General features: G+C 42.6%; 1 protein-coding gene and 1 non-coding gene across 2 annotated transcripts in view; both read left to right on the forward strand.

Annotated features, from left to right (window-relative positions):
* NHSL2 (NHS like 2) overlaps positions 1-27,100 on the forward strand; it is a 275,555-nt gene that overhangs the window by 110,099 nt on the left and 138,356 nt on the right. The gene's annotated exons all lie outside the window — the stretch shown is intronic.
* TRNAI-AAU (transfer RNA isoleucine (anticodon AAU)) lies at positions 18,058-18,130 on the forward strand. Its single transcript has one exon. It is a non-coding gene; the product is annotated as a tRNA-Ile (tRNA).

Consider the following 27,100-nt stretch of genomic DNA (forward strand, 5'->3'; position numbering starts at 1 on the left):
CTCTACCTAGTCTAGTTGGGGCTTGGTGTCTTTCAAACATTTCTCACTTAAAATCTTAATCCTCACAGTAACAACAGGAAGCAGGCACTCTTCGGCCCATTTATCAGAGGAGAACACTGAGCCTTGGCGGGATTAAGGAATTTGCCCAAGGTACCACACAACCTCTCCTCCTTCTGCAGGAATCACTGGGAAATCTGTTGACCCAGGTTTTGGGGGCTCATCTGTGTGGCTGGAGCTGTAGGAGAGGCAGAAGGGAGGATGCTTCATTCTTCCTTCTGCTCCATCTAGGCCACAGGTGGAGCCCAAAGGCGTGGAAAGCAGGCCAGCCCAGATGGAAGTCATCACTCTCCCGCCGGCTCCCTGAGGGCTGTGCAGAAGGGAGGCGCCTTCCCTGCCTCGCCCTGCCAGGAATCTGGGTGTCCTGAGACCAGTGAGCGGTGGGGGCGGTGTGTGGGGGGTACTCCATGTGATAAACTATTTTCCTTTCTCATTCCAAAGATCAGAGAGCACTTGGTGAGCTGTCCTTTGTTCCAATGGAAACAGAAAACCAGAAAAGCCCAGTGGGGGTTGACCAAACTTTCCTTTGTCCTCTTGGGCCTGGAGGCTGAATGGGAGGACTTTGCAAAGTGGGGGGTGGGGGTGGGGCAGGGCCCCTGTAAGGGCAACAAATCAGGAGAAGGAGAAACAGGACAGGATTCTAGCCAAAAAGAAAAAAAAAACCCACACACAAAGAGCTAAGTACACGCTGGTGAGGAGGCCTTGCAGCCTTCTTCATTCATGCAGCCTTACTTCGTGTGAGTCTGCTAAGTCTGACAGCCCGCGGCAAGAGGCCAGTGGGGACCCTGGAAACCCAACTCTGGAACCGTTTCTCTCCGTGCATCCTCAGAGCTCCCTTGCCCAGTCTCTTTCCTGCCCCCACCACACACCATGCTCCCACCAAAAACAATAGGAACTCAAATTTGTCAAAGTCATTCAAAGCTTCCCAAGCACTTCCAAAACAGAATAGCCCTTCAGGTTAAGCCTATTGGTTAAGAATCCAGGCTTAGGGCCCAGACTGCCTGGCTCTTCCATTTCCATAGCTGTGTGATCTCCAATAAGCTGCTTAGCCTTGTGCCTCAGTTTCCTCATCTTGAAAATGGGAACGATCACAGGCTCTACATCTGAAGGTTCTTTTCAGATTAAATGAGCTAATGTTTAAGCTCTCTAAAAGCAGAAGATGGTTTTGTCTTTTATTCACTCCTATAGCCCTAATACCTAAAGAGTGCCTGGCACCCGGTAGAGACTCACCATTTACTGAATATATATAAGGTGCTTGGGATGGGAACTGGCACTTAGTAAATACAATAAAATTAGTCATCAATATCTTTCGCATTCTCACAACAGTTCCGAGAGGCGCGCTCTGAATTTCATGTGTGTCAGTTTACTTCCTCCACATAAGGTTCAAGTTCAGAGTGAAGGCACTGAAGGCAGGCAACAGATGTAAAATTGAGGGAGATAGTTTGGGTCACAGAGGGTTAGGAATGCAGCCCTCAAATCTGAGTGTCCATCCACCCATTCATATATTCAACTTGTCCACTCCACAAATATTTCACCAATACCCCTGTGGGCCATTGTGAGCTGGGGATATACTGATGACAAGACAGACAAGGATTCTATGTTTGAGCAGCTGAGATTCTAGTGGGAGACAGGCAAAAGCAAGAAAAGACTTAAATAATTTCAGACAGTAATAAATGCTATGAAGAAAATAAAGCAGTAAAATGATGTGGAGAGTGACTGAAGTGTCTCTCTAGGAGGGGCTGAGAAAGGGACATAGGAGCTCTTCTGGGGGTACTTGGTCTCAGGTTAGAGGCCCTTGCCTTGAGTTGGTCAATACTGCCTCATCCTGAGAGCATTTATATGCCATCTGCCCAAGGCAGGTGTCAGTTGCTAAGTGTAGCTCCCAGGGATCTGTACACGGGGGTCTAGGTGTGAGGCGCTGGAAAGAGGCTGTGAGCATGCGGTACCTGCATAGGAAAGTTCTGGCATTAGTCGTCCTCTGGCAAAAGCTGTTGGTTGCATTAGGTGAACTAGGGAAGAGGTGTCTGGCCAGTGCCCTCATGTCCCATGCTCCTTCACGGAACCATCTTCACACGTACACACACCACCTCATCTTCCAGACAGCCCAGGTGCCATCGCAACCTTTGTCGTACTTGAGTGCCCTTATTCATGACATGGTTGCGCATCTCCAGAGCCCAGTACAGAACTGATGCCTAATAAATGCTTACTGAATGAAAGAATCAATGGTGACTGCTTTCCTTTTGCTTCCTCGACTGACTGGCTCATTTCTGCTCACAGATCAAGCCTCAGCCCACACAATCATCTTATCTCCTTGTGTCTCACCTGGGGAGCTCTTGCATATCCTTTACTTTCTCTGTGAAGCTTTCCTTGACCTCCCCAGGCAAGGTTGATCCCTCTCACCTCTGAGTGCTCCAGCACACTGTATTCCCCCACCCCATCACAGCCCTGATTACTCTAGGGGTACTGTCTGCTGCTGCTCCACCACGTCACCTAACCTGTTAATTTTCTCAGTAGCAAGGACTGCATGGCTGTCTGTTATCTCCGCATCCCCAGTACTAGCCCCTAGAGGGCGCTCAATAGATATTAGTGGAATTGAGGGGGGTAAAAAACCAAAACCACCAAGTGAATTGTTTGTCAGTTTTGCTTAGAGCTTCCTAGGCAGTGATGTGCTGGAGCTGGCTTGGCTTGTTGTGGCTCATGAGAGCCAACTGTCAAATATTTAGGAATTTCTCAGTTTCACTAAATGTTTTATAATTATGTAAGGTGTCAACATAAGGGGAAGCTGCTTGAAGGGTATAAGGGAATGCTCTGTACTGCTTCTGCAATTATTTCTGTAAGTCTTAAATTCTCTTAAAATAAAATAACTATTAGACAAAATAATATTAAAATATATAAACCTACAGTTAAATAAATTATATTAAAATAATAAATGCTTAGAATTCACCACTTCCTAGTTCTCTTACTATGATCTATGCTCTTTCTTTTGAGGGGGCGGTAATTAGGTTTATTTATATTTTTGATGGAGATACTGGGGATTGAACTCAGGACCTCATGCATGCTAGGCATGCACTCTACTGCTGAGCTATACCCTCCCTCTCTCTCCCTGATCTATACTCTTGAGCTAATTGACACCTACTGCATCTGAATGGTGTGTTACTGACCATCTTTTCCTCCGAGTTTGGTGATGTCACATAGGTAGCTTGAAATAGATGACAGTGGAAGTATTTATATCATGGAAATCTGAGAATGCTACAGATGAGGGCTTGGATTCTTGCTTTGTTCATTGTACTCTAGACCTCAGAAAGTGTTGGAGAAAATGTTAATAATGTACATTCAACTTAAAAGTGTATCATGTTTATAGCTGTTACTTCATGAATAGCACACCAAAAATTTTGAAGAAATATGCTTCCAATGGAAACTATTACCTGATTCATCAAAGGAGTTGTTTGAATCATTGATAAATCTGTCAAGTTCTAACACTTCTTCATTGTTTCACTTTCTTCTGACTCATTAATGTTAGAAAATATCAACCACCATCCATGTAGGACTGACACTCGCTCTTCTTTTGCAACTGTAGGATGCTGTGGATGTCAGAATTCAGCAAAGTTAATGAATGCATTATATGGAAATCAATTGGCTATGTGGAATTTGCAATAAAAAGTATTATAGATTTCATCATTATTCATACATTGTGTGCTTTGTGTTCTTATATAAGTAGTAAACTTATATATGTGTATACATGCATGCATTTTTTTGAAAGCCAGTGGCTAACCATTTACCAGAATACCACTGGTCCTAAGTATCGATTACTATTTCACGAAATGCATTGATGGAAAGAAAAGAACGTTGCCTGGCACCTTCTCTGTGCCAAACTGTGCTATCTTTTTGATGTTCATCATCTCAGTCACTCAGCTGTGTGAAGTGTAGGTATTATGGGCATCATTTATGAAGATGAGATGAGAACATTGGGGCTCATAGAGGCCTGGTCAAAGTCAAGTAATTGATATATAGTGGAGTCAGGATTAAACCCGACATCTGTCTGAGTTCAAAGCTAGTTGTATTAGTTTCCTATTGCTACTGTAACAAATTACCACAAATTTAGTGGCTTAAAGCAACAGAAAGGTATTCTCTTATAGTTCTAAAGGTTAGATGTCTGAAATGGGTCTCATTGGACTAAAATCAAGGTTTTGGCAGGGCTGAATTCTTTCTGGAAGTTCCAAAGGAGAATCTGTTTCCTTGCCTTTTCCAGCTTCTGGACGCTGCCTGCATTCCTTGGTTTTTGTCCCCTTCCTCCATCTTCAAAATCAACAATGACCAGTTGAGTCTTTCTCACATTCCATCTGTCTGACCCTGCTTCTGTTGTCACATCTTCTTTTCCAACTCTGCCTCTCCTGCCCCCCTCTTTCACTCTACGAGGACCCTTGTGTCATCACCTGATGCCCACCTAGAACATGCAAGAGAGTCTCCCCATCTTGAGGTCAGCCGATTAGCAACCTTAATTCCATCTGCAAGCTTTACTTCTGAACTTTGCTATTTAACCTAATGTAGTCACAGGTTCTGGGGATTTAGGATGTGGACATCTTTGGTGGGGAGCATAATTTTGCCTATCACACTTTTTCCATGACCCTTAATCACCTTGTCTCTTGTTTTAGTGGTTACATAATCCAATGCAAGGCCAGTGCTCCTCTCCCTGACACCTGCATGCCGCACGAACCTGTGCCCTCCACTTTGGGGTAAAATGCCTTCTTTCCTTCACTTACTTTCCCGGCCTGCCAGAGAGCCCTGTGAGAGAATGGTTTCTAATCCATGGGGCTTTGAATCCTGGGCACATATTTTACCCTGCCTTACTAAGGTGTTTTTAAAATAGTTTCCGGGATTTTTGCAGATTGCTGGCTTTTTCAAAGCTCCTGTTCCCTTCTTCCATTCCCCAGTGTTTGTATGGGGCCAGAGCCCCCTTTCCCCTACGGCAGGTCTCACCTTACTGGGGTTTACCCATTGCCACCTTCTGGACCTGTTTCTAGCCACCAGCTGGGATCATACATTATTTATTTGTGCTTCTCACAGATTTTTACACTGCTATATTCTAGAAAAGTCCCTGGACTTAACTGCAATGGCCTTTCCCTATGTCTGCTGATGAGGCATCCATCTGTCTGTGTTTAATACTGCTCTCTGACTGGCTTTTCAGAATCAGACTCTCTTAGTAGTGATTCCCTACCTACCCTTGTTTCTGCCACACTGAGGCTCCTGATTCCAGTCATAAGGAACTTCCTCCACTGATACCAGCAATGGCCAGAGGTTGCCCTTCCTCCCAAGAGGCCTTTGTAACAGCCAGATGCACCTCTTCACTGCCTCTGAGCTCTGACTACAACCTTCTTGGTCCCCCACCTATCCTTGCCAAAATCGTTTTGCCCCTCTCTACTGTCTATCACACTCACACCCACACTTGGGGGACCCCATCTGAATCCAGCCACCTCGAGGGAACTTTGCCAGATCATACCAACCCAAGGAGCTCGTATCCTCCTCTGAGCACCTCCAGAACTTATTGTCAGTAACTCTTATTTTAACAGTGCATCGTCTACCATTATGGACAGGTTGCAAACTGGTGACTGGTGGACCCAATAATGCCCACAGATGTGTTTGGTTTGGTCTGCCCGTGGTTTATTTCTTTTCAGAATTATTTGCTAATATGTAACGATAAGTAATCTTTCCCTTCAATCTGGGTTTCTGGCTTCTTTGAAACACATAGACATCTAGTAATACTGGCTCTGCATTCCCATTGGATGGTAGTTAGCTGGATTGGGGTGGCGACTTCCCCGTTAGAGGGAGCTCTCACTCTCATATTTGCCACAGTCCCTGCCACTCCCTATTATTGTATCACTCCCACCTCCTTCACTCCTGTATAGTACTCACCTGGTTCCTAAAGACATTCTAAAATTCTGAAATATTCTGTGCTTGCCTGAATGTCCAGCTATATTATAGTCTCTTGGAGGAAAGAAACCTTACTTTGAATGTATTTTGTTTCTCCCATGCAGCTCTGTATCTAGCAGATGCTCAATAAATACTGAGAGCATAGAGAATTTCCTGAAACAGTGATCACCCTCTAGATTATTCCAGAATATGGAAAAGGTTACTTTTACTACAAGGTAAAACTTTATAAATGTACCATTTGTTGAGAAGTTACCATGTACCTGACTCATGTTAGATACTTTGGAGCCACAGAGAAGGAAACCGAGTCTCAGAGAGCCTGTACTGCAGGCTGGGGCTGTAGATCTGGTCATTTCTGAGGCAACAGCCCAAACCTGCATTTGATGAGGAAAATTTCCTCAGCATCAGCGCTGGAAGCAGAGAGGAGCTGCCCCTGGGTCTCTCTGGTAATGTTTGTCCACAAACTCTGAGAGTTACTCTGAATAAAGATTAAGCATTTTTTAAAATGCCCTTTCTGTGCTGGGCATTTATTAAGAAACTCTGCATTTATTCTTGGACAATCAGGAATTCTGAGCATCTTGGGCAGCCCACTGAAAAGATGAGGGAAATAGAGCTCCATGGAACATAACTGGGGATGGGATTTGGAGCCCATTTGGTGAGTCACGCTCAATAGAGAGAAGCGTCTGCTGATTTCTTTGCCCATATGTGCACAGAGATTGTGCTAGTCCCTCATGCCGTCACTGGGGGTGCTGACGTTTGTTGTGGATGGGAAAACCTGCAGAAATTATGCGTGTTTCATTGCACAGCAGCAAACAGAAAGGAATGCGAGAATACTGTCGGCTCCCTCTGGGCCAGAAATCTGTTGTCACGTGTTGCTGAACGGCTGCAGGAAAACTGGTCTGGACCTTTGGAGGCAGAGAGGTGGGTTTGTCAGACTTTGGTTCTGAGTAACTTTGAGGGCAAAGAGGTTGTACAGGAAACAGATATGGAGCATCTAGGAGTTTGACTCAGGAGCCTTCGCCTGCCTTCTTTGCCACCCTTTCCCCTCCAGCCACCACCAGTTCCAGCCATGGCTGGGAGGGGAGAGAGGTGGGATTGGCCTCAGCCCCAGGGCCACCAGTTTCCACCAAGCCTGATGTGGTCACAGACCCTGCTTAGGGCCACCAAAATGCTCAGGTCAGCTGGGTGGGCTGAACCTCTGGAATGGAGGAAGCTCGTGGGCCAGTTCTAAAGGAGGCAAGATAGGGCAGAATAGGGGTGGGAGAGGCAGGGCAAAGACTCAGCTAAGGGCATATACAAGGGCTTTTATCCTTCAGACTCTATAGGAGTCTATGAGACTGTAGAAAACATGGAATCTGTAAAAATTCCAATTCGAAAACATGTTCCCCAATGTTCATAACAGTATTATCTACAGTAGCCAAGACATGGAAACAACCTAAATATCCAGTGACAGATGACTGGATAAAGAAGATGTGGTGAGATATATATATCTCCGGGAGAGTCTGAGCTCCGTCCGTCTGAGCTGATATATATATCAGCCATCAAAAAGAATGAAATAATACCATTTGCAGCAATATAGATGGAGCTAGAAATTATCATATTAAGTGAAGTAAGTCAGAGAAAGACAAATATCATGATATCACTTATATGTGGAACCTAAAAAAAAGACACAAATGAACTTATTTACAAAACAGAAAGAGCCTCATAGGCATAGAAAACAAATTTATGGCTGCCAAAGGGGAAATGGGGGAGGGATAAATTAAGAATTTGAAATTTGCAGATGCACACTACTATATATAAAATAGATAAACAACAAGGTCCTACTGTATAGCACAGAGAACTATATTCAATATCTTATAATGACCTATGATGAAAAGAATATGAAAAAGAATATATATATATATGTATAACTGAATCACTATGCTGTACACCAGAAACTAACACAATATTGTAAATCAACTATACTTCAATTCAAAGAAAGAAAGAAAGGAAGAAAGAAAAGTAAACAAAACAAAACATGGAATCCATAACTTTGGACTCACTTAGAACTGGGTTCAAGCCCTTCCTCTATTCCTACAAGTGCAGCCTTAGGCAAGTCACTAAATCTCTCCAAACCCACGTTTACTTCTTTCTATGTGTGAGGGGTCATGAGGCAATGTTTGTATGGGATCTGGCCCGTATTTCAAGCAGGGGGAGCCATAAGCTTTATAATGATGCAACTGAGCACTAAACTATCATATTGGTTATTATTTATCATGGGCTTCCTAGGGGCCAGACACTATGCTGAACCATTTTAATACATTCTCAAAGAAAGATAAAGACATTGTGTTGCAGAGAGCAAGAGTGACTCCTCGAAGATCATCCAGCCAGTAAAGACAGAACCAGGACAGAGCCAACACTTCCAACCAGACCACCTGCCAGGGATTAGCCCCATTTCACCTATGAGGAAACTTGAGGTTCAGGAAGCACTAACATCAGAGACAGACTTTGGGGCTTTAGCCATCTAGCTCTGCTATTTAACGTGCTGTGTGACCTGTGGCGAGTTACTCAACCTCTCTGAGCTTCAGTTTCCCAATTTGGAAAATATTCAATTCCAAAGCCTCTGGCAGCCTGTACGGGAGAAGCAGGATCCTGGGGGAGAAGGTGAAGGGGACGGAGCTCAGACTCTCCCGGAGACAGAGAATGAGAAGAAATGGGTGTGACTGGCTTTATGAAGTGGAGGCGGGTCTGAAGAGAAACTTGCCAGAGTGAACGTGCTGGCTCGCACTTCCCATTTAGCAGCTGCTGGAGAGCACCCACGGGGGCTGGATGGGCAGGAGCTTGGCCAGCTCAGCAGACACCCACATGCTGAGCTGCTGTTGCCACCTAGGGGACAGGCGATGACCATGAACCCAGGCTATGGCTGTGGGTGAGCAGTACTGCACATTCCCTGTCTCCTGCTGGTTTCCGGAGTGGAAAGGGGCGGCCGAGCCTTGCTCCAGGAGTGGGGAGGAGAGTGAGGAAAAGGAGCCGAGTCCTGCCTCCGGTTTGGGAGTTATAAATAAATCCATCTGGAAATGTTTGGGGCTGTGGGAGCCTGAGGCCAGCCCCTGCAATTCAGGCCATGTGGTGCAGATTTCCATTCACACCAAACCCTCCCCCCACAACCCTCAATCCCAGGAGACAGTCTGATTGGGCCTGTCTGTTCCAGCCCGAGTTGAACAGGAACCTCTCAGGCTTCAACTCTGTTCCAGCCCCTGCCGCAACCCTCCTCTCCTTCCTGGCCAACTCCAGCAAGATCAGGTCTGTGAAAGTCCTTTGAAAAGATCATGTGCTATTCAAGCACTGCTTGAATGAATGAATGAATTTTCAGTTCAGCATTTAACTGGCAGGACATAATGCTCCCTAGGAAGGGGCCTCCTGGGGTAGTTATGGAAGGTGACGTGTTCCTGACTTTTAGCTTCCATCTCAGGTCATCTTTACTCTAGCCAGCTAAGGCTGGCTGAGGGACAAAGGCTCAACCCAAGTCTTGTTCATTTTTCTATCCCCGGCACTAAGGGTGATGCTCAGTAGGTGTTGATTATATGAAGGGTTGAGTCGACTTGTTAATTTAACAGACGCTCATTACACACCCCCATGTGTGGTTAGCTATGGTGCATGTGCTGGAAAAACAGCAGAGAGCAACACAGACAGAACCCCCGCCCTCATCAAGCTCACAGTCACAGCATTTCTCAGTGATACTACTATTGGCACTTGGAGTGAGACGATTCTTTGCAGTGTGGGATGCTCCTGTGCGTTGAAGGATGTTTGTCTGGACTCCTGGCCCGCTCAGTCCCCTGGAGTCATTATGACAACCAGAAAGGCCTCTCCATGTTTCCAAATCCTTCCAGGGTCTGGGATGACCCACCCATGGCTGAGGGCCACTGCTGAGGAACTTGACAGGGAGCAAGTGAAGGAAGGCCATCCCCAATATGTGAACGTGTGGAGTCCTCTAAGTCCATGTGTATTGGGTAGTTTAGACCTGGGAAATCAAATGTACCCCAGAGAAAGGTGTCAAATGGTCCTTCAGTGGTTGAGTTAGGCCCCAGAAGCCCGTCAGGTAGCTGAGGTCCATGGTTCTCCTGAGCTGGGTTAGGGTTCAAAACCGCCATGGCCATTTTGAACATGCCGATGAGATGGTATTTTGAGAATGTTCAGAAAGCAGCCAGGATTTGATCCCAGGTGTAGATGAGAAGCCAATCTCAAGATACCGACTTGGGATAAATCCACTGTGAAGTGGGAGTTAAGGTTGAGGCTCGGCATCTGCGAGGATCATCAAAGGAGAAAGTATTGGGGAAAAGGTGAAGAATGAATCATTCCATTCCCAAGGTCAGCAGCACCCTAGTTCGGGGCCTCTGCCCTTGCCAGGACCACAGCAACAGCCTTCTAATTGGCCTCTGTTCTTCTTCTCATCTCTCTGCGTTCCAGAGTTATCTTCTTACAACATGACTTTCATCACGTCCCTTCACAACATTCACCAGGTCCAACCTCCTCAGCCCACCCTAACCCCCCACCGTTCCTCTGCCCCACAAGCTGGCCCACCCTTGGCAGCTGGCTCCAGAGTCCTCCCCTTCAAGGCTCCTTGGTGCTTATCTCCTAGATCTTACCATCTGGCGACACAGAGCCCCAAACACACACTGCCCTTCTTTCCTCCATGCCACCTCCTCCCTTGGGATACCCTTGGACCTTATCTCCATTTGAGAAAATACACTCAGGCTTCAAAGCCAAGTTCAAGTCTCCCCTCTTTTTTTATTGCAGTATAGTCGATTTACAATATTGTGTTGTGGGGAGGGTATAGCTCAGTGGTAGAGTGCCAGCTTAGCATGCATGAGGTCCTGGGTTCAATCCCCAGTACCTCCATTAAAAAAAAAATAGAGGGACTAGAGCAACTGTTTTTTAAAAAATGCTTTATGATAAAAAAAAATGTTGTGTTAATCCCTGATGACACAAATGAACTTATTTACAAAGAGACTCATAGACATAGAAAAGTCTCCCCTCTTTTGTAGAGCTTTCCCTGACCCCTCAGAGGCTAGCAGACAGTTTCCCATCCCTGAACCCCCCTCTCCAGCTCTTCATATACACTGGGGGCTTCTGTCTCTCCCACTAGACTGAGAGTCCCCTGAGAGCAGTAGTCATGTTTTGCTGTGTAATCACATCACCCAGCCTGGTATGAGGGAACAGGAAAGTGGGCTTGGGGATGGCCTGGTACGATGGGGCAAAGAGGAAGTGCAATGGTTTCCCCTAGGCCTGACAGACCATGGGTCCACTTGAGCCACTATTAACTGCCCTCTCCATAAGCACTGTCTTTGGATGAGGGTTAGTGAAAGAGTTATGGGAGCCAGGGAGGGTATAGCTCAGTGGTAGAGCATGTGCTTAGCATGTACAAGGTCCTGGGTTCAATCCCCAGTACCTCCGTTAAAAACAAAGAAAAGAAAGAGCTAGGAGAGAGAAGGGAAAAGATCGAAAGCCAAGGCAAGGGGCAGGGAGAGGGAGCTGAATGAAGGAGAGGCTGAGAGGATGAAAGAGGAGATGGGGAGCAAAGATCTGCATCAAAAGCTTCCATACACAGGGATTCAAATAACCTTCCTTCTACACTGTTGATGGGAATGTAAATTGCTGCAGTATGGAGGACAGTATGGAGGTTCCTTAAAAAACTAAAACTAGGTTTACCATATGATCCAGCAATCCCAGGGGTGGGCACATAGGAGTTGGGCACACAGCCAGAGAAAACTCTAATTTGAAAAGATATATACATGCACCCCAATGTTCATAGCAGCACTATATACAATAGCCAAGATATGGAAACAACCTAAATGTCCATTGACAAATGATTGGATAAAGAAGATGTGTTGTGTGTGTACACACACACAACATTTTATATATATATATATATATATATATATATACACACACACACACACATATATATATATAATGGAATACTACTCAGCCATAAAACAGAATGAAATAATGCCATTTGCAGCAACATTGATGGACCTAGAGATTATCAAACTAAGTGAAGTAAGTCAGACAGAAAAAGACAATTATCATGATGTTACTTATATGTGGAACCTAAAAAAAAAAAGGTACACATTCTGCATTCTGTTTACAAACCAAAAGCAGACTCACAGACATAGAAAACAAACTATGGTTACCAAAAGGGAAAGGGTGGGGAGGGATAAATTAGGGGTTGGGGATTAACAGACACACATTACTATACATAAAATGGATAAACAACAAGGACTTACTGTATAGCACAGGGGGCTATATTCAATTTCTTGTAATCATATATAATGGAAAAGAATCTGAAAAGAAAAAAAATATATGTATGTATATGTATAACTGAATCACTTTGCTCTACACCTGAAACTAACATTGTTTATCAACTACACTTCAATAAATTTTTTGTAAAAAACCTGGAATGGAATAAAACAAGATTTGGGATTCTGGTAATGAAAGCAGCTGCTTAGGCAGGTCAGCTGAATGTATGGTTAATTAATAGGCATTAGTGCCCTTCAGTGCCAAGCTGTGCATGGAATCATGTCCTACTGTGATCAAATGCCAGATACCCAGGGTGCCCATGTAGTAAAGAGCATTGGCATGGCAGAGAGCTGGAGAATTCCTCAGAGAGCTCTTCCTGAGGGCACCAGGGGCCACTGGAACTCACTCCATAGTTGTCCCACACCACTGGCCTGGATCTTGCAAAGATAAGTGGACATGAGAAAAAAAAAAACATCATGGAGCTAGCAGCTAGTATCCCAGAGGCCATGCCGGACACATTTTATGCACATGAGCTCTTTTGATCTTAGATACAACTCTCTGAGGTAGGTATGGTCTCTATTTTACAGCTTAGAAAAGTGAGATCTGGGGAGGGTTAAGAATCTTCCTCAAGGGCACGCAGCTTCAAAGTCTTGGATCCAGGAATCTAATGCAGGTCATCCTCTCCCTGACTGACAGCAATTTTCTCCCTGGTCTTGCTGACTTTGGCTGTGGGGCTGATTTCTGGATTGATTTCTTTGAACATAAATAAAATGCCATCAGTTTTTCCTGGCTCCGGAATGAGCCCTCAGAGTCATGTGCTGTTCTCCAGTTTCCAGCTGGGTGCCTTTGCTGGGTGTCCACGAATAGGAAGCGATAGGCTTTATCCTGACAATCAACAGTACGCACTCAAAAATACCAGGGTGCTTTTTTTCCCGGGAGATCCTTCAGGCTGGGGACTTTCAGCCTACGGAGCCAAGTTTTCTATTTTTTTCTTCCCTCCCAATGATCTGCCAATAATCTGGTTGATGGTTGATTGCTGTCCCAGATGAATTTAAAAATCCTGATCAAAATCTTAGTACCTTTGGGATGTTGCCCAAACTGTGTTCTGACTATCCCTGGGGCCCATCCTTATCCCCTTGGTGGTTGATGGATGCTATCTGTCTGCTGCCAGCCTGTGAGTGAGGGTGAGCAGAAGACAAGAGGTGTGGACAGGGCAGGTGTGGACAGTGTTTCCCCAAATTCCAACATGACATAGTTAGGCCAACTCATGGAGGAGTCAGTGGAGTTAAAGAGGCTGGACCCAATCAGGGGGCAGAATAGCACACAGTGTAACCCCTGTGGAGTTGTGTCTTTAGAGTGGGTTAGGTTGGCTAGAAAGTCCATGATGGTAGTTTCCTGGAGTGGCTGTGGAGTTAGGTACACTCCGGGAGCCTTTTGGGCTGGGCCTCTGGCCTAGAGTTGTGTGTCCTGCACAAGTGGTAAAGCATTAGGATGACCGTGCTGCATGCAGGGCCTTCTGAAGTTTTGTGGACTAGCAGAATTTTCTATGATACACAGTGACAGGCAGGCAACATGTCTCTGATCTTGGGTTTGGGTTTCTGTTCTGGTCATTTTAGTGAATGGAATTCTTCAGCATCACCTTCAGAATCCATTGGGAATCCAACCACTTCTCACCACCTCCATGGCTACCACCCTAGTCCAAGCCATCACCATCTGTTAACTGTCACTAGTCTCCTAAAGTGATGCTGTTAAAACATAGTCTATGTCAGTCTTTTGTTCAACATCCTCTAATTTTTCCCCATCTCACTCATATTAAAAGCCAAAATCTTTCTCTTTCTGGTTTACTTATTTACAGAACAGAAACAGACTCACAGACATAGAAAACAAACTTATGGTTACCAGAGGGGAAAGGAGGTGGGGAGGGATAAATTGGGGGTTCAAGATTTGCAGATACTAACTACTATATATAAAATAGAACAACAGATGTCTTCTGTAGAGCACAGGGAACTATATTCAGTATCTTGTAGTAACCTATAATGAAAAAGAATATGAAAAGGAATATACATATGTATATGTATGACTGAAACATTATGCCAAACACTAGAAAGTGACACAACATTGTAAACTGACTGTACTTCAATTTTAAAAGAAGCCAAAGTCTTTGTGGAAGCCCTCAAAGCCCTCATAATCTGACTCCCTCTTACCTCCTTGGCATTATGTCCTACCATCACCTCCTCCATCCCAGCCATACTAGTCTCCTGAACATTCTTTAAGCTTTCCAGACACCTTTGTGCTTTGTACTTGCTTTTCCTTCTGCCTAGAATGCTTTTCCCCAGTGTGTCAGTCAGGATCCTGGGAGAAAGTAGTGATGGAAACTGGGGGAAGGGAGCTGTATACAGTGGGCCATCTGACTGGAATGGTGGTCTTTGGTGGAGGGAGGCAGCCAACCCATTATGAACCTACACAGAGAGAGCAGATGAAAAAAATTCTCACTTTCTCTTACCTTCTGATCTCCTTGCAGGTGCCTCCCATTGGTCAAAACTAACCAGAAGCCAGAGGGCAAGGGAACCCGTCGATGCAGTCCATACAGGTCAGCCTACCAGGGCCCAAAACTGGGTGGAGAAGGGTGGATGGGATCTGGAGGGGCAAATGGAAAATGTCCAGAACCACTGACTAGCTTTGTAGCTGGCCGCCTCACTTACTGTAGACCTCCACTGAAATGTTACCCTCTTGGTCAAGCCTTCTGTGGCCCCCATTTTTCTTTTCCTTTGTTAAGGTAGATTTATTTCCTTACTTGCTAAATGGAACACATTTATTGAAGTCATACCACAGGGCAGGCCCCTGTGCACAAACAACTCATTTAATCCCTATAGCCATCCTGTGAGAAAAGAGACCATTTTACAGGTGAGAAAACTGGGGGCATGCATTTAATGCTCAAAACAATTATCTGAGATAGATAACATTTTAGTTCCCTACTGTGGATGAGGAAACTGAGGCCTGCAGAGGTTCTGAAAATTATCTGGCCACCGTTTCTCAAATCTTAGTCCCCAGGACCCAACACCATTCATCCTCCAACCATGATGGGTTTTTTTCCCATAGCACTTAATACCACCTAACATATGATTTCTTTATCTTGCCTATCATCTGCTCCCCCACTAGAATAGGGGCAGGGACTTTGTTTTATTCACCACTATTATCAGTGCCTAGAGTAGTACCTGGCACACAGTAGGTGCTCAATAAATATCTGATCAATGAATGAATGAATGCACTCTCAGAAGCCACCCTGGAATGAGTTTCCTCTCAGCCAGGCACTGTGGGGCATGGGTGTTCAACTGTCGTTCGTGCCTGCTCTCAGTTTCCTCCAAAGAGACTTGACTGCTGCCATGTTTTCAAGTCAGAGGGTGGGGACCAGCATTGAAACTTGCATGACACTTTGTGGTCTTGAACCTTATGGAAACTGCTGTTGCACTGATTAGTATGGGCTGCTGAGCTTGTGAGTTTTATAAGTTGTCAGCAGTGATGGATAGATTCGCGACCATGGGGACCCTGGCCTTTCCAGGTGGTACTTCGGTACCTCAATGGTAAGTGCTAGTCAGCCTGTTTCCATTATGGTGGGCTCATGAGCCACTTCCTTGGGGCTCAATGGCAGGGGGACATGAGTTGGGCCCTCTGGCCATAGTGGTGATGAAACAGGGATAGGTCAGACCAGGACAAGCTAAACAGGTTTGAATTCCTAGAACACTGTAGCAGTGTCCAGGATACTGTTTTTCACTATACAATTGGTATATGAATATACTCTCATTGTGGAAAAAATCAAACAATCTAGCTACAGTTAAAATCTTCTTCCCTCTCCAACTCTGCTGCCCAGAAATAATAAACAGTATTATCAACAAAAAATGCCCTCTTCCAAATCTTCTATTTATGCATAGTTTGGTTGTTTGTGGGGTATTTAAAAATAAATGGGCAACATTATTTACAATAGCCAAGACATGGAAACAACCTAAATATCCATTGACAGATGAATGGATAAAGAAGTTGTGTACCTTACACCAGTCACAATGGCCATCATTAAAAAGCCCACAAATGATAAATGCTGGAGAGGGTGTGGAGAAAAGGGAACCCTTTTACACTGGCGGTGGGAATGTAGTTTGGTGCAGCCACTGTGGAAAACAGTATGGAGATTCCTCAAAAAACTAAAAATAGACTTACCATATGATCTAGCAATCCCACTCCTGGGCATATATCCAGAGGGAACTCTAACTTGAAAAGATACATGCACCCCAATGTTCATAGCACTATATACAATAGCCAAGACATGAAATCAACCTAAACGTCCATTGACAGATGAATGGATAAAGGAGTTATGGTATATTTATACAATGGAATACTACTCAGCCATAAAAAGAATGAAATAATGACATTTGCAGCAACACGGATGGACCTAGAGATCGCCATTCTAAGTGAAATAAGCCAGAAAGAGAAAGAAAAATACTATATGATATTACTCATATGTGGAAGCTAAAAAAAGAGGACACTAATGAATTTGTCTACAAAACAGAAACAGACTTGCAAACATAGTAAACAATCTTATGGTTACCAGGGGGAAAAGGGGTGGGAAGGGATAAATTTAGGAGGTTGAGATTTGCAAATGTTAGCCACTATATATAAAAATAGATTAAAAAAACAAATTTTTTCTGTATACCACAGGGAACTATATTCAATATCTTGTAATAACCTTTAATGAAAAAGAATATGAAAATGAATATATGTATGTATATTCATGACTGGGACATTGTGCTGTACACCAGAGATTGACACATTGTAACTGACTATGCTTCAATAAAAAAAAAGAAGTTGTAATATATATATATGGCTGAAACATGCTGTACACCAGCAATTGACACAACGTTGTAAACTGACTATATGTCTATTAAATAAAAAGAAATGGTATTGCACTGTATATACTGATCAATAACTTGTTTTTCACTTAACAATGTATCTTGGAAACCTTACCACGTTAGGACACATGGATCTAACTCATTCTATTTTAATTCAACTTTTTATTTTGAGGTAATTGTAGATTCACATGCAGTTTAAGAAATATCAGAGAGATGCCACATACCCTTCACCCAGTTTTTCTCAATTGCAGCTTCTTGCAAAACTATGGTACAATATCACCAGCAGGATGATGACATCAATACAGCCAAGATACAGAAGATTTCATCATCACAAGGATACCTCAAGTTGCCCTCTCATAGCTACACCCAATTTTCCCCCACTCCACCTCCCCCTTAACCTCTGGCAACCACGAATCTGTTCTCCATCTCTAAAATTAGGTCATTTCAATAATGCTATGTAAATAAAATCATCCAGTATGTAACTTTTAGGGACTATTTAGGGTTTTTTTTAAACATTCTTTTTAGAAATCGAAGTATAGTCAGTTTACAATGTTGTGTCAATTTCTAGTGTACAGCATAATTGTTTAGTTTTTTTTCAGTCAATGTAATTCCCTGGAAATTCATCCAGGTTGTTGTGTGTATTAACAGTCTGTTCCTTTTTATTGCTGGGAGTTTTCCATGGCTTGCATGTTCTACAGATAGTTTATCCATTTGCCTGTAGAAGGACATGTGGATTATTTCCAGTTTTTGGCTACTGTAAATAAAGCTGCTATGAACCATCATGTAACAGGTTTTTATGTGAACAGAAGTTTTCATTTCTCTCGGGTAAACATCCAAGAGTGCAATTGCTGGATCATATGGTACTTGCAAATTTAGCTTTTAAGGTAACTTGCCAGGGGGAGGGTGTAGCTCAGTGGTAGAGCATGTGCTTAATATGCACAAGATCCTGGGTTCAATCCCCAGTATCTCCATTAAGTAAGTAAGTAAGTAAATAAGTAAATAAATAAATACCGAATTATGCCCCGCCTCAAAAAAAATAGTAAAGTAACTTGCCAAACTGTTTTCTAGAATGACTGTACCATTTTACATTCCCATCAGCAATGAATGAGGGATCCAGTTCCTTGGCATCTTCACCAACATTTGGTGTGGTCATTTAAAAAAAAAATTTAAGCCATTCTGATAGGTATGGAGTGATATTTTATTGTGGTTTTAATTTGCATGTCTCTAATGGCAAGTGATTGAACATCTTTTCCTGTGCTTATTTGCCATCCATGTAACCTTTTCAGTGAATTGTCTGTTCATGTCATGTTTTCATTGTCAAATATAAAAATCTAGCCTATATGCCTCTCTCTAGATTTCAAACATTTTCCTTTCTCTAAAAATGTCATAGTTCTATATTTAAGTTAGTGGTAAATTTTTCCAGGTTTACTGAGATATAATTGACATACATTTTATAAAGTATACAACATGATGATCTATCTATCTATATATCTATAGACAGGTAGATATATTTATTTATATATATTTCAGAATGATTACCAAAATAAGGTTAGTTTGTGGTGCATTTTAAGTTTATTTTTTTATAAGATATGAGACAGGTTGTATTAGTTTCCAGAGACTGCCATTACAAATTACTGTAAACTTGATAGCTTAAAACAAAAGTTTCTTATGTCATAGTTCTGGAGGCCAGCAGTTTGAAATCAAGGTGTTAGCAGGAAACTCTAATTTGGAAAGATACATTCACCCCAGTGTTCATAGCAGCACTATTTATAATAGGCAAGACATGGAAGCAACCTAAATGTCCAATAGATGACTGGATAAAGAAGATGTGGTGTACACACACACACACACACACACACACACACAATGGAATACTACTCGGCCATAAAAAGAATAAAACAATGCCATTTGCAGCAACATGGATGACCTGGAGATCATCATACTAAGTGAAGTAAGCCAGAAAGAGAAAGAAAGATACCATATGATATCACTTATATGTGGAATCTAAAAAAAAGAAAAGAAAAAAAATGACACCAATGAACTTATTTACAAAACAGAGTCAGACTCAGACATAGAAAACAAACTTATGGTTACCAGTGGGGAAAAGTGGGTGTGAGGAGGGAAAGATTGGGAGTTTGTGATTTGTATATACTAACTACTACATATAAAATAGATAACCAACAAGGTCCTACTGTATAGCACAGGGAACTATATTCAATAACTTGCAATAGCCTATAATGAAAAAGAATATGAAAAGGAATATGTATTTATGTATAACTAAATCACTATGCTATACAACAGAAATTAACACAGCATTATAAATCAACTATACTTCAATTAAAAGAAAAAAGTGTTGACAGGGCCATGGTCCCTCTGGGGGCTCCTTCTAGGAGCTTCTGGAAGCCTCTTCCAGCTTCTGTCAACAACCCTTGGCTTCCTTGTCTTGTGGCCACATCACTCCAGTATGTACCTCCATCTTCATATCACTTTCTTTATGCGTGTCTTCTGTGTTTCTATCACATAAGGAGATTTGTCATTGGATTTAGGACCCACTTGAAAAATCCAGAATAATTTCCTCATCTCAAGATCCTTGACTTAATTCCATCTGCAAAGACCCATTTTCCAAATAAGGTGACATACACAGGTTCTAGGGATAAGCACATGGACATATTTCTTTGGGAGCTGCCATTCAACCTACTACACAGGTCAAGGTTTATTTTTTGCCTAGGTCCAGTTGCTTCTGCACCATTTGAAAAGGCTACCTTTCTTCCATGAATTGCTTTTGCAACTTTCTTGAAAATCTTTGGAACATATTTATGTAGGTCTATTTCTGGGTTCTCTACTCTGCTTGGTTGATCTATGTGCCTATCCCTCCACAAGGACCAGACGGTCTTGATTATAGTAGCTACATAAATTTTGAAATTGGATGGAGTGATTCTTCTCACTTTATTCTTCTTTTTTCAAAATTGTTCTGGCTATTCTAGTTCCTTTGCTTTTCCATATATTTTTCCACATAAATTATAGAATAAGCTTGGCTATGTCTAAAATATCCTCCTGGAATTTTGATAAGAATTGCACTAAACCTGTATATAAATTTGGGGAGAATTGACATCTTCACTATGTTGAGTTTTCTAATCCATGAACAATGGTGTATTTCTCAATTTATTTATCTTTGAATTCTTTCATCAGCATTTTGTAGTTTTGAGCATACAAGTTCTACACATGTCTTTTTATATTTACATTTAAGGATTTTATTTTGAGAAATTGTAAATCGTATTGTATTTTTAATTTTGGCATCCATTTGTTCATTGCTGGTATATAGAAATATGATTTATTTCCTTATACTTATCTTGCATCTTGCAACCTTGCTGAACTCACTTATTAGCTCTAGGAATTGTTTTGTAGTTCCCTGGGATTTTCTACGTACACCATCATCTCATCTCTAAATAGGTACAGTTTTATTTCTTCTTTTTCAATCTGTATGCCTTTCATTTCCTTTTCTTGCCTGATTGCACTGGCTAGAGCTTCCAGCGTTATGTTAAGTTAGAGTCCTGAGAGCAGACATTCTTGCCTTGTTCCCAGCCTGAGGAGGAAAGCATTCAGTCTTTCACCATTAGCTGTAAGTGTTTTGTAGATGCTCTTTTTCAAGTTGACAAAATGCATTTTCTTTCCTATTTCTGAGGGTTTTTTTTTTCTTTTTTACCATAATGGGTGTTGAATTTTGTTAATTTCTCTTGCTGCATTGATTGATAAAATCATGTGATTGTTCTCCTTTAGTCTGTTAATATGGTGGGGTACATTGATTTATTTTCAGATGCTGAAACTGTCTCACATCCCTGGAATAGACCCCATTTGATAATGGTGTATAATTCTTATTTATAACTGAATTCTATTTGCTAATGATCTGTTGAGGAGTTTTGCTTCTATATTCACGAAGGATATTGGTCTGTAGTTTTCTTTTCCTGTGTGACTGCCATCTAGTTTTGGCATCAAGATAATAGTAACTTCATAAAATTATTTGGGGGGTGCATTTTCTTCTCTCCTATTTTCTGGAAGAGATTGTATAGAATTGGTGTTAATTCTTTAAACATTTGGTAGAATTCTCCAGTGAAACCATGGAACTTGGGGATTTCTCTTTTGGGAGTTTTAAAATTATGAATTCAGTTTTCTTAATGGTTATAGGGCTTGATGGTTATAGATTTTAATAAATCATCTATTTCCTATGAAGTAAATTTTGGGTATTTGTGTTTTTTAAGGAATTGGTTGGTTTCGTCAAAATTCTCAAAGTGTGTAGAGTTGTTCTTAGTATTTATTCCCTTATTATCCTTTTATTATTTTTTAATGGAGGTGCTGGGAATTGAACCTAGGACCTCATGCATGCTAAGCATGTGCTCTACCACTGAGCTCTACTCTCCCCTTCTTATTATCTTTTTGATGTCTGAAAGATCTGTAGTGACATTTGTTTTGTTACTGATATTAGTAACTTGTGTTTTCTCCCTTTTTTTCCTCCCTGTAGGTCTTACTTGAGTCTATCAATTTTACTGATTTTTGTTTCATTGATTTTTCTGTAATTGTTTTCCTGTTTCCAATGTTATTGATTTTTGCTCTTATCTTAATTTCCTTTTCTTCTATTTGCTTTGGTTTTATCTTGCTCTTCTTTTTCCAGTTTCTGGAGTTAGGAGCTTAGATTATTGATTTGAGACTTTTTCTCTTTTCTAATAGAAGTATTTGGTGCTATAAATTTCCCTTTAAACACTGCTTTAGTTGTATCCCACAAATTTCACTATGTTATATTTTCATTTTCATTCAGTTTAGTGTATTTTTAAAAATTCCTTCTTGAGATTTCATCTTTGAGCCATGGATTATTTAGAAATGTGCTGTTTGGTTTTCAAATGTTTAGATATTTTCCAGTTATCTTTCTGTTATTCTTGATTTCTAGTTTGATTCCATTGTGGTCACAGAATACATTCCATTTTATTTCAATTGTTTTTTTAATTTGTTGAGGTTTGTTTTATAGTCCAGGATGTGATGTAACATAGTTTGTTCCATGGGCACTTGAAAAGAATGTGTAGTCTTCTGTTGTTGGATTGAGTGTTCTATAAATATCATATTAGAAACCATTGATTGAGGGTGTTGTTGACTTCTGCATCTTTGCTGATTTTTTATCTAGTAAGTCCTTCCCAGCTCCACATTCAGACATCTTTGACAACACCCCAGTAGGAGAGTTATACTTGGTTACAGTTTAGCGTGGTAAAAGTCTGTGTTTTCAACCCTTTCTTTGCAAGTGGCATTGAGGATGGGAGCCATATTTTTTTTCTGTGATGTTTTGCTAGAATAGAGTGGTTATTGTCTGCAGTTTTCTTTCTTGCTGGTCTACCTCCTTTTCTAGTCCTTTGGTTAGAGAGACAGCCTTTTTTGTTTTTGTTTTTTTGCCTGCACCTATTGGTGTTTCCATGTTGTAAGTTTTTTGAGGGATACATGAGGCAAAACAGAAATCCAGGGAACTTACCACCATGTCATTCCTCGAGTCCTGAGGTCTCTCTGGTGTTTCTTCTCTCCACCTTTTAGAGTCTTTTTTGTATTTGCTTTATTTATGATGTTCAAGGGGTTTAAATGTACTTAGTTTTTAGTTTTACTTAATGGGGGAAATAGGGAAAATAGTTTATCTTCTCCATCTTCCCAGAAGCAGAAGTCCTAACATATTCTTTTAAAATGTTACAAAATTTTGAAGAGTATGACTTTTATTAGAGTTTATTGAACTGTTTTCTCATTTGATGAACTCAGATTGTTCCTAAATTTTTATGGCTGATAATTCAATAAGCATCCATTCAATAAATATTTGTGTACATGTGCTATAGTTGCTTTAAAACAGATGCTAAGACGTGGAGTTGCTGGGTAATAGGGGTAGTACTAATAGATGTTACCAAATTTCTACGTGTGATGCCTACACTCCACCCAGCAGTGTATGAGTATGTTTTGCTCACCTCCATGCCAGCAATTGATAAAATCAGACTTTTAGTTACCAATATGATGGGTGGAAGATGGTATCTGATGATTGTTTTCATTTGCCTTTCCTTGATTACTAGAGGTTGAGCATTTTCCTAAATGTCTATTAGCCACTTGTAACTCTCCACTTGAATGGACTGACCAAATACTTTGCCAGATATCTTTTGTGTTGTTTGCCTTTTTTTCATTGATTTACAGAAATTATATATATAAATTAATTTTTCTACTATGTATATTACAAATAATATATCTCTCCCAGTTTATCATTTGTCTTTTAACTTTATTAATGGTGTCTTTTGTCTAAGAAAATTATTTGATGTAGATTCAAATTTATCAACCGTTCCTTCTTGGCCTTTGTGTTGTGTATGTGTGTTGTTTAAAAAGGGTTTTGCTACACCAAAGTCACAAATATATATGCCTACAGATTTTTCACTGTGGTTATAAGTTTTGTTTGTTTGTTTTTTTTCAGTTTATTTTCCAAGAGGAGGTAATTAGGTTTACTTATTTATTTTTTGATGGAGGCACTGAGGATTGAATCCAGGACCTAGTGCCTGCTAGGCATGCACTTTACCACTGAGCTATACCTTCTCCCTGGTTACAGGTATCTTTTATTTCTTATATTTAGTTGTTTGAGCTATATGGAGTATGAGTGTGTGTATGTGTGTGTGTGTGTATGTGCGTGCATGTAGTATGAGGTAAGGATCTAATTTAGTTTTTTCCAAATGGAAAGCCAGTTTTTCCAACACTGTTTCTTGAATAATCCATCTTTTTTCCACAGGCTTATAAATGACACTTATATTATTTATTTAATATCTTTCCATGAGTTGGCTCGGGAGCTCTCTGTTCTCTTTTTACTCATTTACTTGTCTATTTCTGTGCCAATACCACACCCTATTAATTATTATAGATTTGATACCTTACATAATAAATCATCCTTCTTTATCCTCCCCCCCAATTACTTTAGCTCTTCTAGTACATATTCACTTTCATATGGACAGTCAAGTCAATTTGTCAAGTTCTATGAAAAATTCCTATAGAGATTTGATTAGAATGGCAATTCGTTTTTAGATTAATTTAAGGAGAACTGATATCTTTTCTCCTTTTCCCCACACAACTTTTCCTCCTTCATGAAGAACACTGGGGCCCGCATGAAAAATGTTTAGGAGGCTCAAGAACCCACATAAGCCCCCTATTCACACACACGGACATGCACACACACACGCACATGCACACATTTCCATGAATTTGTGAAAGCCTGCACTTCAGGCTCCAAGGGTAAACATTTCTTAGAAATATGGGCTCTGGGCACTAAGGCTGTTATTCAATGGTAGTCCCAAAATAGTGGGGGACAACTCCTTTTCCTGATTAAAAAGAAACAACCCCCCAAAACTCTGGCTTGATAACATACTTTGTTGGACTTCAGAGAAGGATGTGGGGAGCAGATGAAGTAGACGAGCAGCACATGGTGACACTCGGAGGCAGTGGGGCCATGATTTTCTATCCAGGAGTGCCCAGGGTGACAGTCAGTATGAATGGTGGAGGGTGTGAAGTATCAGGAATTAGGAGTAACCCCCTCTTCCATGCTGGTGTCTATGGGGTATAATCCCAAGGAACTTGGGAATCACCCATTCCCAACAGGGTGTTCTCATTCATTGAGATATGGTATATGGGGGAAGATGGGCTGGGTTGGTAGCTGGCCCTATTGGGCCTGATGTTCTGAATAGACCACAATGTGGGTTTGAAGGCAGATCTGGCTACCTTTGGGTCCACTGCTCCAGTCCTGTGGAGCTTCTGTCTTAGGGGTGCTGATGCCTGAATGATTTACCCTTGTATAAAAATGGCCTATCGTATCACAATAGAGCCAGGCTGCTTGCCCAGTAGGGTGCCCCTTCAGCATTACTAGCTGGCAGCAGGTACCCACAGCCACTTGCACAGGTTTTGATGCCTGGCCTCAGGGTGGGGCTGCCAGAGCAGCTCAGCCTACCCACTCAGGGTTCCTGCAAACTGTAGACCCAGAAGGATGTTCAGTTAGCATGAGGCTGCCCTGGAGTTTAGCTGGAGCCCGCCAAACTTTACCCAAGGAGGAAGTAAGGGCTGGTTTCAGGGTTTCTTGCCAGGTGCAGATGCTGTCTGCACCAGCAGCTCTGCCCTCACCTATGTTGCATTCAACCAAAAGAATGGACACTACCCCAGACATCTATATCCTCCCCCACAAAGTCATGGGCTCCAGGGTAGGAGTGGCACCTGAGCTACCAGGACAACTCTCTTAATCTTAGCATCTAACAAGGCTGATGAAACATCATGCTAACAACGAAGGCAAAATCAGTAAATACCTTGGGAGAGGTACGAAGTACTATGTGGAGTTTACTTACACTACTTTTGAAAATCCAATCTATCATTAAGTTTTTTCCCACCCCAGTGTGTCTTGGGCCTGTGCCCTTTTTTTCCGTTTTCATGACTCTGATTTAGGCCCTATCGAGCACTCTGGGACTACCTCAGGTGCCGCTTCTCTTTGATCTGTCTTCCTCCGGTGCATCTTCCTAACTCAAAGCACTAATCATGTCCTCGACTCCATAATGAAACATCTTTCCAGAATCAAGCCCAACGTCCACCTGACTTTATTCTTAAAAGTCATTTAGAGCTTTTCCTTTATTTCCAAACTGGTAAATTGTTTATTATAGTGCTTGACTTTCAATGTCTTCTATGATGTGGTCTGACCTTCCCTTCTGGTGTCTGTGTCTATGTGGAGTTGGGGGGCGGGGACGAAGTGGGGGTACAATTAGGAGGATAGTGTGGCTTTCACACCTTGAACTTCGGGGTTAAAGATAACTGGTTCATCTAGTCCCTCCTCTGCTTCTTAGCTGCGTGACCCTGGCCGTCACTTCACGTTTCTGTCGCCCTCAGTGTCCCATTGTGTTCAGGCCGTGTAACAAAACCACCCGTATTCGAGGTTAGCGATGAAGACTAGGTGAGAGTAGAGGTGATGAGGTTTCCAGTGCAGGAAGCTTCCGAGGCGGGGGTTCAGGCAGGGCGGGGCTCGGGCTGGCGGATCAGGTGCTGCCGTCGGGGGTTGGGGGGTGCCGCTCCGGGGCTGCTTTCCGTGCGCAAAGCAGCTCCGCGCGGCTCGGTGCGTCACCAGGCGCGTGCGGAGGCGGCGAGCAGTCAGGGGCGGCCAGTGCGGGCGCAGCCGGCGGGATGAGTCACGCTCCCTCAGCGCCTCCGGAACGGGCGGCTCCTCCGTAGCGGCTGGGCCCCCGCCCGGCGTTGCAGCGGAGCCTGCCTCGCGCCCGGCAGAGGGCGCTGCAGTGCAGCTGCTCCAGCTGCCAAAGGCTGGCTCTGCCTCTGGCTCAGAGGGAAAGATTGGGGACGGGGGGGACACACGCAGGTCTCTGCAGTCCTAGCGGTGGCTTTGCTTTTAACGAAAACGCTTGGTTTTAACACGGAAATGAAAACGTACCTCACAATGATCAGTCCCTGTACAGGGTGACGGGGCTGCCAGGGCCTTGCTGGAGAGGGTCTCTTCTCGCTTGCCCCAAGCTTTTGAGCAGGGATGTATGTCAGAAGCTGGCGACTTCCCCACTCTCCCCAGAGAGGGTCCCTGATAGGGTGGGTCTCCTCTTTCCAAAATAGATCTGCCAGGGGGGCCCAGCTTGTAATCTCCCTTCTTACCTTTCCTACCCGAAGTGATGGAGGTTCCAAAGATGTGGGCAGACCTCTAGCTATCAGGGGACCAGGGTTTCAATGCTAGGTCCATCTCCATGTTTCTGTGTGACCCTAGCCATTTCATTCATTCATCCATTCAGAAAACATTGACTGTGTCCACAATGCACTGATCGTGGGGGGAAGGGAGGAAGCCAAACTGACCGATTACCCTAACCTTAAAACAGTTTATGGGCCCCACACATAAGTGATCTATAAATATTTGCTGAATAAAT

Source organism: Vicugna pacos, chromosome X (genome assembly GCF_048564905.1).
Source record: "Vicugna pacos chromosome X, VicPac4, whole genome shotgun sequence".
NCBI classification, from domain to species: domain Eukaryota; kingdom Metazoa; phylum Chordata; class Mammalia; order Artiodactyla; family Camelidae; genus Vicugna; species Vicugna pacos.